This window comes from Mixophyes fleayi, chromosome 11 (assembly GCF_038048845.1).
Source record: "Mixophyes fleayi isolate aMixFle1 chromosome 11, aMixFle1.hap1, whole genome shotgun sequence".
NCBI lineage: Eukaryota > Metazoa > Chordata > Amphibia > Anura > Limnodynastidae > Mixophyes > Mixophyes fleayi.
This window is the reverse complement of record NC_134412.1, coordinates 5084822-5101438: the sequence shown is the minus strand read 5'-3', so window position 1 is coordinate 5101438 and position 16617 is coordinate 5084822. Positions and strand designations below refer to the sequence as shown.

Genomic DNA, 16617 nt, shown 5'->3' with positions numbered 1-16617 from the left:
TACTAATTTGCACCCCTTGCATTGTAACATGGTTTTGTCCAGGAGACTGAAATAAGAAGTTTCTCAAGTTAAGATCCTTAATGAATCAGGCCCCAGATTACTGGAAACCACCCGTTAATCTGTCAGATGGCGGAGATATTGGAAGAGTTCAGGTTTCTAATTGATCCAGAATGTAAGAGCCATTAAATGATCACAAACGAAAGACGTCCTGTTTTATATAACAAACAAAAGGTTTATTGAGTACAAAATGCCTTTTTTTTTTTTTTAATTCACCAACGTTTGGTCCAAGCGTAGCGGAGATTGTTTAGAAGCAGCAGCTCTTATTGTTTTCTTTATTCTTTTACCGACTTTGGAATACCCCAGCATAGAATAGAATAACAAAAATGAATATAGTTATTCCAACCAGCAGGGAGGCCAGATTCAGATAATACGCTGTGCGTGAGCTCCGGGCGGCGGCAGCGTTGTCGTAGGCGTCCATGTCGCTTTTTACCTGAAAGAGACAGTAATATATTACAGATATCGTCCCAAATGACTACATAACCTGCATGTATGTTCTTAACAATAAACTAAAATCATAAATAAGAGTTTCTCTGTATAATTGCATATATTTGTTAACTTGCATTTACTTCAGTTCTGCTCAATACGCAGAAGTGAATTTGAAGGACCACCATAGAACCCAATAGAAGTGCGCCCCCCATTGGTCATTATATCATGAAAAAATAATTTATTTTATTTTTTTTTACAAAAAAGATTTTCCCATTGCATAGAAACGGAGTTATATATATATATAGTACTGTTTTCAGAATATTGGGAGCTATTAATAAGTGCAGAGGAGCAAAAGTGCAGCAGCCGACAGAAATGGATCAGTGGTCGGTTTGAATCGATTTAATGCAGGTTACAACAGTGAAAGCAATTAGCGCATTCTGATCCATCACCCCTAATATATCATTTTATAAGAGCTGTCTATTCTTTGAGTCAACAAAATTGTTAGCTTTGTTAATCCATCCGTTGCATATGTCGGACATTGCTAACATTGGGCAGCATGGTGGCTTAGTGGGTAGCACTTCTGCCTCACAGCACTGGGTTCATGAGTTGGATTCCCAACTGTGTGGAGTTTGTATGTTCTACCCGTGTTTGAGTGGGTTTCCTCCGGGTGCTCCGGTTTCCTAACACACTCCAAAAACATACTAGTAGGTTAATTGGCTGCTATCAAGTTGGCCCTTGTCTCTCTCTCTGTGTGTGTGTGTGTGTGTGTGTGTGTGTGTGTGTGTGTGTGTGTGTGTGTGTGTATATTCTTATTGAAAAATCAGCTTATTTTTACTTCTCAACCCATAGAATCGAAATATCGGCGCCGGTATCCCAGCCAATCAGTTGTAATAAATTGACACAATAATCCATTTCTTATCATTGCGATAATAAATGATACTTAACATGAACAATTGGTCATAAATAGAGCCCTTAAGAAATAAAACAGTGAAAGAAACACAGGTATTAATCAGAGAAATTGGCACAATTCAATGTTTGAGGTGAAAATGAAACATGGAATTTAAGTCCTGCAATCATTATGTTGCAGTGAGCTTCAAGAAAACCCCTGTTTACTAAACTGTCCATCGTAGTGAGAGAAATACACGTAGGAATTATAGTTGCCAATAATTGGAAATATTCCAGGAACGCAGTTGAGCCGCTGCATCTAAGTGCGTCACGAGGACCGGTATCTCAGAGGACCGCGCAGTACTACAATCTGCTTCAGATCACGTTATCTCGGTTTCACGACTGCTTTTTGTATGTTTCCTCAAATATATCACATTGTTTCCTCAATTCCACTACTGTGTTTTGCATTTTAAATATGCCAATGTAATACATTTCAACTTATAAAGACCAATAATATGACTACATGGTTACATTTAAGAAAAAGGGGGATTTTAGTGTTTACCTGGTCGCTGGGCAGGGTGGGGCAGCTCGGCTTGCGATGGTAAATATTGAGGCACCACTAGTTTGGTCGCATCAAGGGCCATCGTGCTGAGCAAAGTTACGCCGACTGGTGGACCAAGATGGGCTCCATTGGGGAGCTCCAAACTAGGGCTGTGATTTTGAGGGTAAGACATAACGCAGAAGCCAGACGTTGGTATTGTATCGTTCTGTAGGCCCCCTACAAACTGGTAATAGGACGGGACTCTTATCTGGTCAAAGGACAGGATGCTCAACACCTTCTAAAAGAGTGGACAATATTGTAATCACCCCCATTGGTGCGCGCCCCCCCCCCCTCCCTGCTTCTTGCCTTGTGAGGAGTGGTGGGGCATCTTCTCCTCTTGGAAGTGTGGCGCTGGATTGTGACATCATAGCCCATCGCCGCCCTCCCTGCCCATAACCAACATGGAGGAGCAGCTGCCGGCTACTTCATAGGTAAGAAGCTGCGGCTGATGCCGCCAATACATGTCAGCGGCCGATGCATAGTGAGGGTGAGCTGAAAGACGATGAATGAGCCCTAGGAGACTGCCTAGGTTCACCTATAGCCCTGGCCCTGGTCCTACCCTCCACTAGGACACTCCTCACCTGCCATGCCTGAAAACATCACTGTACCATATCTCCGAACATCTGAGTACCCGACATTGGGACGTGGGGCGTGGCCATGTGACAATGGTCACTCCCCCAGGGGGCTCTTTAACGCTGTGAAACACTAGGAAACCTCCCTTACCCTCCAAACACGGCAGCACGGACCAGTAGCTGGTACGCGGCACCTGTTCCCCTCTGCTCTGCTGTGAACGGAAGATAACTCCCAACGTTCCCACCCGCAGAACAAACATGTCCCCGGGTGGGAGACCAGGACAGATCTCTAAAATCAGGACTGTCCCACCAAAATCGGGACAGGTGGAAGGCATGTGGTAGCACACTGTTGGCTAACCTGTGACACTCCAGGTGTTGTGAAACTACAAGTCCCAGCATGCTTTGCCAATATATAGCAGCTTATTACTGGAAGGGTATGTTGGGACTTGTAGTTCCACAACACCTGGAGTGTCACAGGTTAGCCAACACTGCTGTAGCGCTTAATATTTCCTTACATAGTACTGGCTCCAACATATAAGTTAAGGGCAGCAATCTGGGGATCCCAGTGAGATCTATAAGCAAGATGAACAAAACTATCAGACGTGCAATACCAAAACACCACGTCTTACCCACAGGAACACACATTAATCTTGCATTTTTTTTAAAACACATAAAACGTAATGTCAGAGAAATATATTGGTGATAGTGTTGGAGTGGAACAAAGTTACCGATGAGAGTAAGTGATGTGTTAGGAAGGAAATAGATACAGGTGCAGGTATTACAAGTGCCTTCATTTGAACAACCTATTTTTTGTTGGGCTTTGTCAGGAAGTGGTAAAGAAACGAAACCTACCCGTCAGGTCGGCAGTGGCGGATCCACCCCGATCGCCCCCCCTAGCAGGGGCTTGCTGCCGGCGGCTGCACACTGTGCAGGTCCGTTCAGCGGTGACAGTGTGCTGCCCGGCTGCTCTGATTGTGTTTTAAACACACTGTCACTGCCGAGCGGACCTGCACATACTGTGCAGCCGCCGGCAGCCTTAGAAATTAGAAAGGGGGCGGGGCCTAAATCCCCCCCCCCCCCTAAAATCGCCCGGGGTATAGCAATAGTCTGGATCCGCCCCTGCAGGGCGGAGTCATCCAAAGTTCATTCTTTAGCAATTAAATAAACACACTGATATATATTCTTTACACCCATGTTTTCTGCAAACTGACGGTATAATTGTATTCTGAATGTAACTGGAACTACCTATTCTTTAGATCAAGGATTTCTACGTTAAAGGCAACGTACCATTTGTACAACACCTCGTTAATCAAACATGCTCTTTACATAGTGCATAGAGCGCCTCATTCGTACGGGAGGGGGGTCTATCCTCGCTGACTATATACATATTTAATATTTACAATGCAAAACAGTTACATTATACCTAAGTAAATTTAACAACATGAGGATTGTAGCGCTCCAAAGATCCACCAAGACAGAACTTTTTGTGGCGCACCTGGAAACGAATAGGAACTGTTAATTTACTGACAACACCACAATACCAGGACAGGTTGAGAATCCGCTCTTAAGGGCAACCCTGGACAATAGATTTTTCCTAAAAGCTTCATTTTTCCACATCATTTAGTTTAGAGGAACCAGCGCTTATAACATGTGATACATAATATACAAAGTAAAAAAAAGGTCACTATTCTCTCAAATCTTCATATAACTGAAATTGGTTAGGATTAGGAATTATATTATATTATAACACAATAAAACACACAAGGGAAACAGTACACGATACACGTCGGCCATAACATCCTGTTATTCAGTATTGCACAGGTGACTACATGTGAGTTTAAATAAACGTGGGTAGGTTATGGTGCGTATAAGCTACAGCAATATGCCTTCATTTTAGTCAAAATATAATTTAACAAAATTTGAATAATTGGTACTAACTGTTTAACCAGATGACTGAACTCTCCATAGAATTCACAAACGCTTTATTGTAGAATTACATGTGATTAAATTATGCACACTTTGGTGGATTTTAAAAACAGCTACATTTAATCAATTAATCCTGCATAGGTAACTGAAACTGGAAAATAACTAGGAAAAACAGAACATTATTTACAGGGTAAAATAGATTCTGAGTACTAACAGACTTACTGAAAATGCCACAAAAATCAGGAATAGTCTGTAAACTGCATTTATGGTGAATGCTAGCTCTGTGGACAAGCACAGGTCTCTACAGAACTAAGCTTACGAGCAGGGTTCTCTTACCTCTGTCTGTATGTATTACTCAGTATTGTTTTATCAATGTTTGTTCCCAATTGTGAAGCGCTACGGAATTTGCTGGCGCTATATAAATAAATGTTGATGGTGATGATGATGATTCCAGTAAACAATTTCTTACTGGAACCTGTCTCTATACCGTGCTTGCTATGAAGCAAGTACAATGTGTTTAGTGCCTCTTAATAACGTGACTCCAGCGTGTTTCTCTTATAACCCACGCAGCTCCTATTACCTTGCAGGAGAAGATGAGGGCGCAGATCCCAAGGGGCAAACAGCAAAAAATGATATTCAAGATGGACCAGCACATGTAATCCTTGTATATTGGCCGCGGGGCGATTATTGTAGGCTGTGCTGCTGCTGTGTTCACCACCACAACGTTGGTAGTTGGCTGGCATATCAGGGGCTGTTGTGGTCCAATCCCCGCTGTAGTCGGTTGGTAAGGTGGGTAGTTGTACTGTTGAGGGGGTACAGAGGGCATTGGGTTATAGTAGGGGGGAGGCAGACCCCTTTCCTCCGACTTCTCCTCCTGAAATCCCGAGTTGCCCGTTCCCTGCATTTCTCCTGATGTCTGTAGATTTCGTCTGACACTCAGCTACCCAGCCAGGCACATGGAACTGGAGTGAGACTTTGTTCCAGAAATGAAACTTCTCAATTCTCTATCTCCTCCTCTAGTCGAGCAGCCTATGAGAATCACAGAGCTCCCCCACCAGCCACCCTCACTGAACATGATCCATTCTGCCTGGGGGAAACTAACAAAATCCTACGCTCTTTTCTTTTAAATAAACATTTCAGTTTACTTTACCATCCAGGTATTTATCAGAGTCACAACATTACTTGTCCTTGTGTTTATACTTTTTCTCTTTTTCTGTGTTCGCTAGAATGTTGCAGACTTGATGATTTCATTGTTTCTTTATTCATAAGTTGTGTTTCTTACAGACAACCGAGCTTAAATTGATACATGTTAACTGTTTTTAAACACGAATGGAGGATGGCAAAATCCAAACTTCCATCCTGGTAACGTTTACTGTTCACATCCAGCATCCAAAGGGTTAACGCGGTCAAGCGACTGTGATTCTCTAAGAGAGTCTTGTGGATTGTTTTAGATCGTCAAGGACGTGGCTAGTTCAAGTTTTTAGCTTTAATACTGAGAGGTACAGAGCTTGTGGAGACAACAAAGTATACACAGGACACAGTTGTAAACATATAAAGATGTTATGAGACAAAAAGGTGAAATAATGTCAGTAGGTCACCAATAATTTGGGGCAGTTTCTGAGCCTGGAGCAGGAAAAGTACAACAAAGAATGTTTCTGATAACTTATGGATCTAATCTCTGGAGTCCGAGGTTTGTAGATTCCAGCAGAGTTTTGTCTCCATCTAGTGATAGATAAAATGTACGAGAATTCAATTTAACTTTCTAACTACTTTCCCATATAACATATAATAACGGTTTATGAATCACTCATGACGTTATAATGATCAGATACACCCCAAACTTAGTCTGTGATATTTATATCCCAAGGTATTAACATTTCCTTACACACATAATACATAACTAACCAATATAAAATACTTTTACTAACCTACAAGGCCATCAACAAAGCTGCACCAACATACATCTCCTCTCTTGTCTCAAAATATCTCCCAAATCGGCAACTCCGTTCTGCACAAGATGTGCGTCTCTCATCCACACTCATTACATCCTCCCATTCCCGGTTACAGGACTTTTTTCGGGCTGCACCCACTCTATGGAATTCTCTCCCTCGCACAATAAGACTCTCCTCTGGTCTACAAACTTTTAAGCGTTTTCTGAAAACCCACCTCTTCAAACAAGCTTATAATATTCCTCAACCATCATCTTAATCTCACTACATTACCCTATTACCACCCGCTACACAATTTCACACAAGACAACTACCCCTTGACCAACATTGGGTTAGGGTTAGCGGTTAAGGTAAGGGTTAGGGGTTGGAGTTAGGGGTTAGTGTTAGGGGTTAGGGGTTGGGGCTAGGGGTTAGGGTTAAGGGTTATGGTTATGGTTAAGGTAAAGGTTAGGAGTTAGGGATTATGGTTAGGGGTTAGGGTTATGGGTTAGGGTTAGGGGTTGGGGTTAGAGGTTGGGGTTAGGGTTAAGGTAAAGTTTAGAAGTTAGGGATTATGGTTAGGGGTTAGTGTTATGGGTTAGGGTTAGGGGTTGGGGTTAGAGGTTAGGGTTAAGGTAAAGTTTAGGAGTTAGGGATTATGGTTAGGGGTTAGTGTTAGGGGTTGGGGTTAGAGGTTAGGGTTAAGGTAAAGTTTAGGAGTTAGGGATTATGGTTAGGGGTTAGGGTTAGGGGTTAGGGGTTGGGGTTAGGGGTTAGGGTTAAGGTAAAGTTTAAGAGTTAGGGATTATGGTTAGGGGTTAGGGTTAGGGGTTAGGGGTTGGGGTTAGAGGTTAGGGTTAAGGTAAAGTTTAGGAGTTAGGGATTATGGTTAGGGGTTAGGGGTTAGGGGTTGGGGTTAGAGGTTAGGTTTAAGGTAAAGTTTAGGAGTTAGGGATTATGGTTAGGGGTTAGGGGTTAGGGTTAGGGGTTGGGGTTAGAGGTTAGGGTTAAGGTAAAGTTTAGGAGTTAGGGATTATGGTTAGGGGTTAGTGTTAGGGGTTAGGGGTTGGGGTTAGAGGTTAGGGTTAGGGGTTAGGGTTAAGGTAAAATTTAGGAGTTAGGGATTATGGTTAGGGGTTAGGGTTAGGGTTAGGGGTTAGGGTTAAGGTAAAGTTTAGGAGTTAGGGATTATGGTTAGGGGTTAGGGGTTAGGGTTAGGGGTTGGGGTTAGAGGTTAGGGTTAAGGTAAAGTTTAGGAGTTAGGGATTATGGTTAGGGTTTAGTGTTAGGGGTTAGGGTTTGGGGTTAGAGGTTAGGGTTAGGGGTTAGGGTTAAGGTAAAGTTTAGGAGTTAGGGATTATGGTTAGGGGTTAGGGGTTAGGGGTTAGGGTTAGGGGTTGGGGTTAGAGGTTAGGGTTAAGGTAAAATTTAGGAGTTAGGGATTATGGTTAGGGATTAGTGTTAGGGGTTAGGGGTTGGGGTTAGAGGTTAGGGTTAGGGGTTAGGGTTAAGGTAAAGTTTAGGAGTTAGGGATTATGGTTAGGGGTTAGGGTTAGGGTTAGGGTTAGGGGTTAGGGGTTAGGGTTAAGGTAAAGTTTAGGAGTTAGGGATTATGGTTAGGGGTTAGTGTTAGGGGTTAGGGGTTGGGGTTAGAGGTTAGGGTTAGGGGTTAGGGTTAAGGTAAAGTTTAGGAGTTAGGGATTATGGTTAGGGGTTAGGGTTAGGGTTAGGGTTAGGGTTAGGGTGAGCGCCTCCGTCCCGGACATATCACTCCAGGCCAAGCTGTCGTTTTCCACCCGCTGCCAAGCTGCCGGTTTGTACTTCCACGTCGGAAGCCCCCGGGCCGGGGGATCCATGGTTAGGGTTAGGGTTAGGCAACCCTGGCCGAAGGGTTAGGGTTAGGGTTAGGGTTAGGGTTAGGGGTTGGAGTTAGGGGTTAGGGTTAGGGTTAGGGTTAGGGGTTAGGGGTTAGGGTTAGGGTTAGGGTTAGGGTTAGGGGTTAGGGGTTAGGGGTTAGGGTTAGGGTTAGGCTGCAGCTTCGTGAAACATTACTGTCGGCGGTGACATCACAATGAAGCGCCAGGCTCCAGCATCAGGATATCGCACCCAACTGACCTCCAGCTCCTCTCACAAACCTCCTTCTCTCATTGGCTCATAGATCAGTTTGGCAGGAGGCTTGGGGGTAACATGCTTGTTATATTTTCAGTCTAGAGTAAAATGTTTAACTTGCATTTAATTTTTTTTTTCTTATTTCTTTTTTAAACATGCTGGTTGTATTAAATACAGAAGTGGGCAGCACGGTGGCTCAGTGGTTAGCACTTCTGCTTCACAGCACTGGGGTCATGAGTTTATTTCCCGACCACGGCCTTATCTGTGAGGAGCATTCAGAGGCAATATGCCGGCTGTATTGTACAGTTAGGCTGGGTACACACTACAGGTTTTCCACCTGATTATCGTGCCAATGAGCGTTAATCATCAAATCTCTCATCATTAGTGCATCTGTTAAAAAGGGCCAGGACACCATATTGAATTCTTTGTTTGCATCTAAAGTTGAGAGTATTTTTGGGGGAGTTTGGATGAGACGGAAATGCCGACATTATCAACTATCGCCGATCGAATGCCAACAACTTGCAAAACTCAATTGTTGATTTGTTAATAGCGTTGGGAGAATATTTTGAAGCCTTCTGTCCACTATTTTGGATGTTTTGATCGATAGGAGGATGCTATGGTAGGAACCAGGTTTCAAGATCAAGGTTTTGTGAGCCGTGATTTGCGAGTGGTTTGATATAATTCCAATAATATAGGAGTGAACTCATGTCACAATTGTGTAGACTATTCCCCAGTGAAGCCATTTGGCCCTGGGGCTTTATATAATTGTAAATTAGAGATAGTGGCAATTATTTGCAAAGAGATATCAGGCCTGGTCCATTAACAAGCGCAAAACGAACATAATGAACATAATAGTGACGTTTTTTGTTGAATAATACGGGTCCAAGTCTGTAATACTCTAGACACTGCAGGATACGTCCAATGCAGACCTGGAATATAAAGTCACAAAAGAACGCTTGGGGGGAAAAAAAACCTATTCAATTAACGTCACCTGTTATTAATATAGATATTAATGACAAAACATTAAAAAATAAAAAAACGTTTTTTAAAAACGTTTTGTTTCATAAAATATATATAGGATGTTCTTAATGTCTATTGTACATAAAATGCATTTTTACAGTTTGTAGCTTTGCTATTTCAGGATTCTTGGCCTCCCCTGAAAGATGTGGGATTTCAAGTGGCAGCTTTGTCAGAATTGTTTACCCTGTGCCCATTAATTTAGAGATATCCCACTCGCCTCCGAGACACCTGCACTGCAAGTTTTCTGCACCGATTGAAAAACAGATTGGCATTTTATATTATTTTCTTTGATCTTATTTGCTACAAAAGTAATAATATGCCCCCTTATCACTGCTTTAGAAGATTCCAAAAATAAAATCGGATTATCCTAAGGTTGTACGTTGTTATCCAGAAATTCCATCCACTTGTGTTTCATAAGTTGCTAGAAATGTTCTGAGTTATAGAAGAGACCGCTAGTCCCTAACGAGGGCATCCGGATAGTTAAAGTTCACTTACGTTAGCTCAGATATTGGGGTAGATTTAGACAATCTGGTGAGAGTGAATTTGGAATCAGACATTTGTATGTCTTAAAGTACATAACAGCAAAATGGGAACTTAATGTAGGGGTGTTGTCAGAGGAAGAATGGTCCCGTATCCTAAAAAGTCTGAAAAAAGCCACGTCATGTATTCGCTATCAGCAAGTTAATGTATACATATTACATAGGGTCTATCATACTCCATGTTCACTGGTTGAAATTGGGAGAAAACATGACTCTGAATGCCCAAAGTGCGGGTCAACGGATTGCAAGTTCTGGCACTTGCTAGGGCAATGCCCAAAAGTAAACGATTTTTGAATACCCGCTCTATAAAAGTCTGAAATATTTCTAATCGTTCCTTCATAATAAGAGCTGATGACACATTTTTAAAGTGTCCTCTATCTATGTATATTTTATCTATATATATATATATGTTTAATTATATACTTTGTGGAATTCCCTCCCTCGTACAGTAAGACTTTCCTCTAGTATTCAAACCTTCAAGCGTTCACTGAAAACCCACCTCTTCAGACAAGCTTATGATATTCCTCAACCATCATCTTAATTTCCCTAGATCACCCTATTACCACCCTCTACACTGCTAACACAAGACAACAACTTTCTGACTAACATTGCTACACACATAGCCCACTCAGTACTTTTACCTTTGCATTCTAGCTGGTCCATTGTGCAATATGATGTAGCACATGCCCTTGTGTTTCTAACTCCCATTGTCCTATAGATTGTAAGCTTGTGAGCAGGGTTCTCTTACCTCTCTGTCTGTATGTATTACCCAGTATTGTCTTATTAATGTTTGTTCCCAATTGTAAAGCACTACGGAATTTGCTGGTGCTATATAAATAAATGTTGATGTTGATGATATATCCATCTGTTCTGCTTGACTCAAACTCACCACATCATATAACTATTTACGCTGTACGGCTTTATCGTGTTTTATCTTTTTTTGTTTTGTTTTTCGTTTAATTTAATTTGTTTTATTTCATTATATTATGTCTTTTGTCTAAACTCTACAATAAACATTACTTGATTTAAAAAAAAAAGGTACATAACAGCCATTTGGGTCTAGGAGTGTATTTAGGACGTACTGTGTAGGACATATTTCTGTACAGTTCTATAGACAGTAGCTAACTTCTAGTTTTGTTTTGATAAGGGACAGATCTACGTTCTCTAGTTGTCCCACATAACGTGCTGTAAACATAAAACAAATAAGTGAACGTGTCTATGATTTCCATCTTCTAATTTTCCCTTCCAAACAAGTCTTGTCCAGCTCCGGCTGTTAAACAGGAGCGCACCAGACATAAATTAAACAATAACTGTTGCATAACATTTATGTAAACTCAGGGAGAAACAATCCTGCATTGTGTGTAAACTGTATGTGACCTAACCTGTTTTTCAAGAACTAGCAAAGTCTTTCAATGCCAGTCATATCAATGATAGCCTTAGAATATACGAGGTATGTCTATTAAATAACGAGACTGATTAATTAACTCACCTTTGTTTATGGGTATTGCAAATTTAATGTTTGTCCCCTTCAATATACTCCCCATTTGCACTGATACATCGCTGTAGTCTTGTTTTCCACTGGTGGAAGGCACGGAGCAAATCAATATCTGTCTCTTATTTCAACATATTCTTCTCTACAGCATCAACTGACTCAAAATGTGTCCCCTTTAAACACTGATTTAACTTTTGGGAAAAGATAAAAATCGCTAAATCGGGCGAATATGGAGGATGTTCAAGTGTAGTAATATGTTTGTTAGAGATGAGCGAGCTCGGATATCTGAAATCCGAGCCCACCCGAACGTTGCCGATCCGAGCCGGATCCGAGACAGATCCGGGTATTCCCGCCAATTGCAAAACTGAAACCGAGGCTCTGAGTCATAATCCCGCTGTCGGATCTTGCGATACTCGTATTCTATAAATTCCCCACTAGCCGCCGCCATCTTCACTCGGGCATTGATCAGGGTAGAGGGAGGTTGTGTTAGGTGGTCCTCTGTCCTGCTATATCTCGTGCTGTGCTGTGCTGGGGAAATAACAATGCCCTTAGAAGGACACAGCACAGCACAGCACAGCACGAAAAATTTTAAAAAAAGTTATAAAAAAAAATAAAAAAATAAAAATTATAAAAAAAAGAAATTAAAAACAAATATCCAAAAACAATCCTGCAGTATAAGTCCATTGGTACTGCAATATTACAAAGTTCACTGATTCTGCAGAATAGACTGGGAATTAGTGGAAATGATTGTTATTGAATGTTATTGAGGTTAATAATAGCGTAGGAGTGAAAATAAACCCAAAAACTTGATTTTAACACTTTTTATGTTTTTTTCAAAATAAATCCGAATCCAAAACCTTAAATCCGAACCAAAATCTTTCGTCAGGTCTTTTGCGAAACAAATCCGAACCCAAAACCTCAAGCAAATCCGAATCCAAAACACGAGACACCAAAAGTGGCCGGTGCACATCCCTAATGTTTGTTGGTCAAAAACTACTTCACAGAAAGTGCTGTGTGAGCAGGCGCATTGTCCACAGTTGTCCGCATTTTTTTTTTACTTTGCAAAGCGTTGTACATTGTCCATACCCGCATACCTACATTACCCCCTTAACAGCACCGATAACAGCGTCGCGGGCGCCAGTGACGTCATCAAGTCTCGCCGGCTTCTTCATTCATCGCAGAGCCTTGCAGTCGGTTATCACATCAGTCACCCTGGTTGGGAAGGAGCTGTTCGCTGTGAAGACATCAGGGTAAGTCTTGTCGGGGTAGTAAGCATTGATCCACCGGGTAGTTAAGGGACCAATTTTTCATTTTTTTTTTCACAGGGCTGTAATTCACTGTTTTTAACAGCAGGTGGTGCTATAAGTCCAGCAACTATTACTCGTTTCAGTAGTCTTGATGCACGTTCTCAACAAGCCAAATAGTTCATTGACGGCGTTCTCAATCCCAGGTCTCTCTACAGGGTTATTGGGATCAGTGAGAGGTGAAAGAGACTATGATATAAAATCATTTGGGATATAGGTACTTATTCCCATACTAACTATAACCCTAACAATTCTCATATTTCTTATATATATATATATATATATACGTGTGTGTGTGTGTGTGTGTGTGTATGTGTGTATGTATATATATATATACGTGTGTGTGTGTGTGTGTGTGTATGTGTGTATGTATATATATATATACGTGTGTGTGTGTGTGTGTGTATGTGTGTATGTATATATATATATATATATATATATATATATATATATATATATATATATATACAGATAGATAGATATACAGATAGATAGATAGACATATATAGATTATAGGGATGTGCACCGGCCACTTTTGGTGTGTCATGTTTTGTGTTTTGGATTCGGATTTGCTTGAGGTTTTGGGTTCGGATTTGTTTCGCAAAACACCCGAAGAAAGGTTTTGGGTTCGGATTTGTTTCGCAAAACACCCGAAGAAAGGTTTTGGTTCGGATTTAAGGTTTTGGATTCAGATTTATTTTAGAATAAAAAGTGTTAAAATCAAGTTTTTTGGTTTATTTTCACTCCTATGCTATTATTAACCGCAATAACATTCAATAACAATCATTTCCACTAATTCCCAGTCTATTCTGAACACCTCACACCTCACAATATTGTTTTTAGTCCAAAACGTTTCACTGAGGTAGCTTTCTGGACTGCATAGTGCAGTGGTCCCGGTACACAATTTGGTACCGGGGCCACAATACCTCCGCCTTCAAATGGTCTGAATTCCACTGCACAGCTGCCTGCTCCTACATCCTCTGCAGTATATACAAGGTGTAGTTTGAGCGTGTCAATACCTCTTGTTTTAGACGATGACAGGTCATTTTCATTAATTTATGATTTGGCAGCAACAGTCAACGTTGTTTAATATCTGATGCGCCTCTATCTGGACTGCGTAGTGGAGTGGCCACGGTACCCAATTTGGTACCGGGACCACAATACCTCCTCCAACTTTCAAGTGTAGTGTTTATAATTTATAAAAACTACAGTAGTTATAGCACGTCAATAACTCTTGTTTTAGACGACCATGGTACAGAGCATTCATCATTGAGATCCCATCAAGTATGTGAAAGACAGACAGCGTCGAAGTGTTATTTGTTGACTTTGTTAACCAAAAAATTGTCAATAGGGTGACTACTATCGTATTTTGTGGTCATGGCAAACGACTGTTGAACGGTCAATTGTTTGGTGACAGACGTAGCGGTCTTAGGACTTCCCCTCTGGGAAGATGACAGACTAACAGCAGCAACAGCAGCAGCGGCAGTAGTCGGCGTACCGCTGCAGGATTCCTCGGATGAATCCCGTATTGAAGAGGACTCAGTCTGGCTGCTGACTTGGGCTGCAGGACTAAATCTGATGGAGATCGTGGAGGAAGTTGACGAGGAGGGTGTTGGTGGTGTGTATCCAACAGGACCAAGGGATTTAGGTGTCCCTGGACTGATGACGGTCCTAGGCCCAGTTTCTGAACTAACCACTGAACTATGAAGGTTATTCAGGTGACGTATAAGGGAGGATGTCCCTAGGTGGGCAAGATCCTTACCCCTGCTTATTTGAGCTTTACATAAGCTACATATGGCCATACATTTGTTGTCCGGATTTGGATAAAAATAACTCCAGACCGAAGAGGTGCATTTTTTGGTCTTCTGACCAGGCATGACGATGGGTTTTTTCATCCCATGGACATCAGCTGTTTTCCCTCCTGGTGCCTCATTTACAATAACCACATCACCATCCTCATCATCAAGTTCCTCCACAGCGCCAGCTACATCAATAGCCTCCTCCTGGTGTACAACATTGACACCTTGATTATCCAAATCTGGATCTACACTGTGGGTGATCCTTCCAACATATGCAGAGGGTGTGCTGTAAATGCTGGATGGAGCCACCTCTTCCCATACAGTGAGGGGAAGGTCAGGCTTATCAACCACCAACACCCTTGGACTCGCCTTGGGGATTTGTGATGTCATCTGTTTAGAAGGCAGAGTTCTTTGGTGTTTTGTTGTTGTTGCTGACAGCATAACTCTCTTAATTTTTTTGTAGGGGGGGGGAGAAGGGCTTAGATCCTTGGGTGAAGCTGGACCACTAGTCATGAACACGGGCCAGGGCCTAAGCCGTTCCTTGCCACTCCGTGTCGTAGATGGCATATTGCCAACTTTACGTTTCTCCTCAGATTGTCACGGGCACTAGGAGTCTTTACCCAGGGATCACCAGGTGATAGGCTTACCAGAGCAGTATAGGTGGTAATATGGTACTCTGGTAGCAGGGTGATCACGGAACAGGAAAAGCAGATGATGAGATGCTCAGGAAAGTCTATGACTAGCAGCACTGGCAATATGGAGGTAGTAATACACGAGGAACTGTATGGACAAAGGACACGTGAAGGTAGTCAGTGGTCTGCGGTAGCAAGTTGTACCACTGCTATAGTGAGGAGGAATGTCCAACAGAAACGAGGAGGTGATGAGAGTCAGCGGTCTGCGGATAGCAAGTTGTACCGCTGTCTGAGTGAAGGAATGGAATCCAAGTGGAGGTATCCGGGGAGTCAGTGGTCTGCGTTAGCAAGTTGTACCACTGCTATGTGAGAGGATACTGGAACAGGTGAAACTGTAAACAGGAGTCAGTGGTCTGCCACTAGCAAGTTGTACTACTGAATATATATGTGAGGAGGTGCACGGGGAGAGACTGCAACACAATATATACACGGGCACCTTGACTTTGATCCACAGTAATATGCACAATATAAATGTATAAATGACTGAACAACACTGCCAATATAGAAAGTCTCTTGAAGTAATCCGGCATAAGATAACACAGTCAATGATGGCAGTAGAGTCAGCAGATAGTACACTCCAGAGGAGAACCAACACAGTCAATGATGGCAATAGACTCAGCGGATAGTACACTCCAGAGGAGAACCAACACAGTCCAGCAAGGTATGCAATACACAGCACAGTCAATGGGAAGTATGCATACCGTGGTTCAGGAGAAGGCAGTCAGACAGGAGTGCAGAGATACCTGAAGGGCAGGAGGCCAGCAGGATAACACAGGAAGGCGTGGAGAGCGGATCAGCAGTAGATGGATGAGTAGCGCTGAGAAGTAACAGCAGCGGGTCTCTGCGGGAACACGGAGGTAACCAATAGCAACCAGCAGGTGCAGTAACGATGGGACACCGGAGCAGAGTTGAACTGGAACAGATGATCACGGAGAGTAGCGGGTAGCAATAGTGGCAGCAGACTCAAGGAAACACGGTAGAGTAGACAAGGACTGAAGACTGAAGCGCACAGAGGCAGCGGATAGGAATCAGCTAAACAGTCACGATAAAACACAGACGGGTTGCAGGTTGAAGACTGTAGTGCACGGAGGCAGCGGATAGGAATCAGCCAAACAGTCACGATGATGAAACACAGACGAGTTGCAGGTTGACGCCTGTAGTGCACGGAGGCAGCGGATAGGAATCAGCTGGCAGTCACAATCATGAACAGGTGAGTGGATGTGGTTGAAGCCTGTAATGCACGGAGGCAGCGGATAGGCATCAG

At 42.5% G+C, this 16617-nt stretch overlaps 1 long non-coding RNA gene across 1 annotated transcript; it reads right to left on the bottom strand.

Annotated features, from left to right (window-relative positions):
* Positions 1 to 211: 211 nt before the first annotated feature.
* On the bottom strand, positions 212 to 6162 carry LOC142108015 (uncharacterized). The gene is made up of 2 exons (XR_012680072.1): positions 5051 to 6162; positions 212 to 490 (listed from the first exon to the last, which is right to left on the bottom strand). It is a non-coding gene; the product is annotated as an uncharacterized LOC142108015 (long non-coding RNA).
* Positions 6163 to 16617: the final 10455 nt, after the last annotated feature.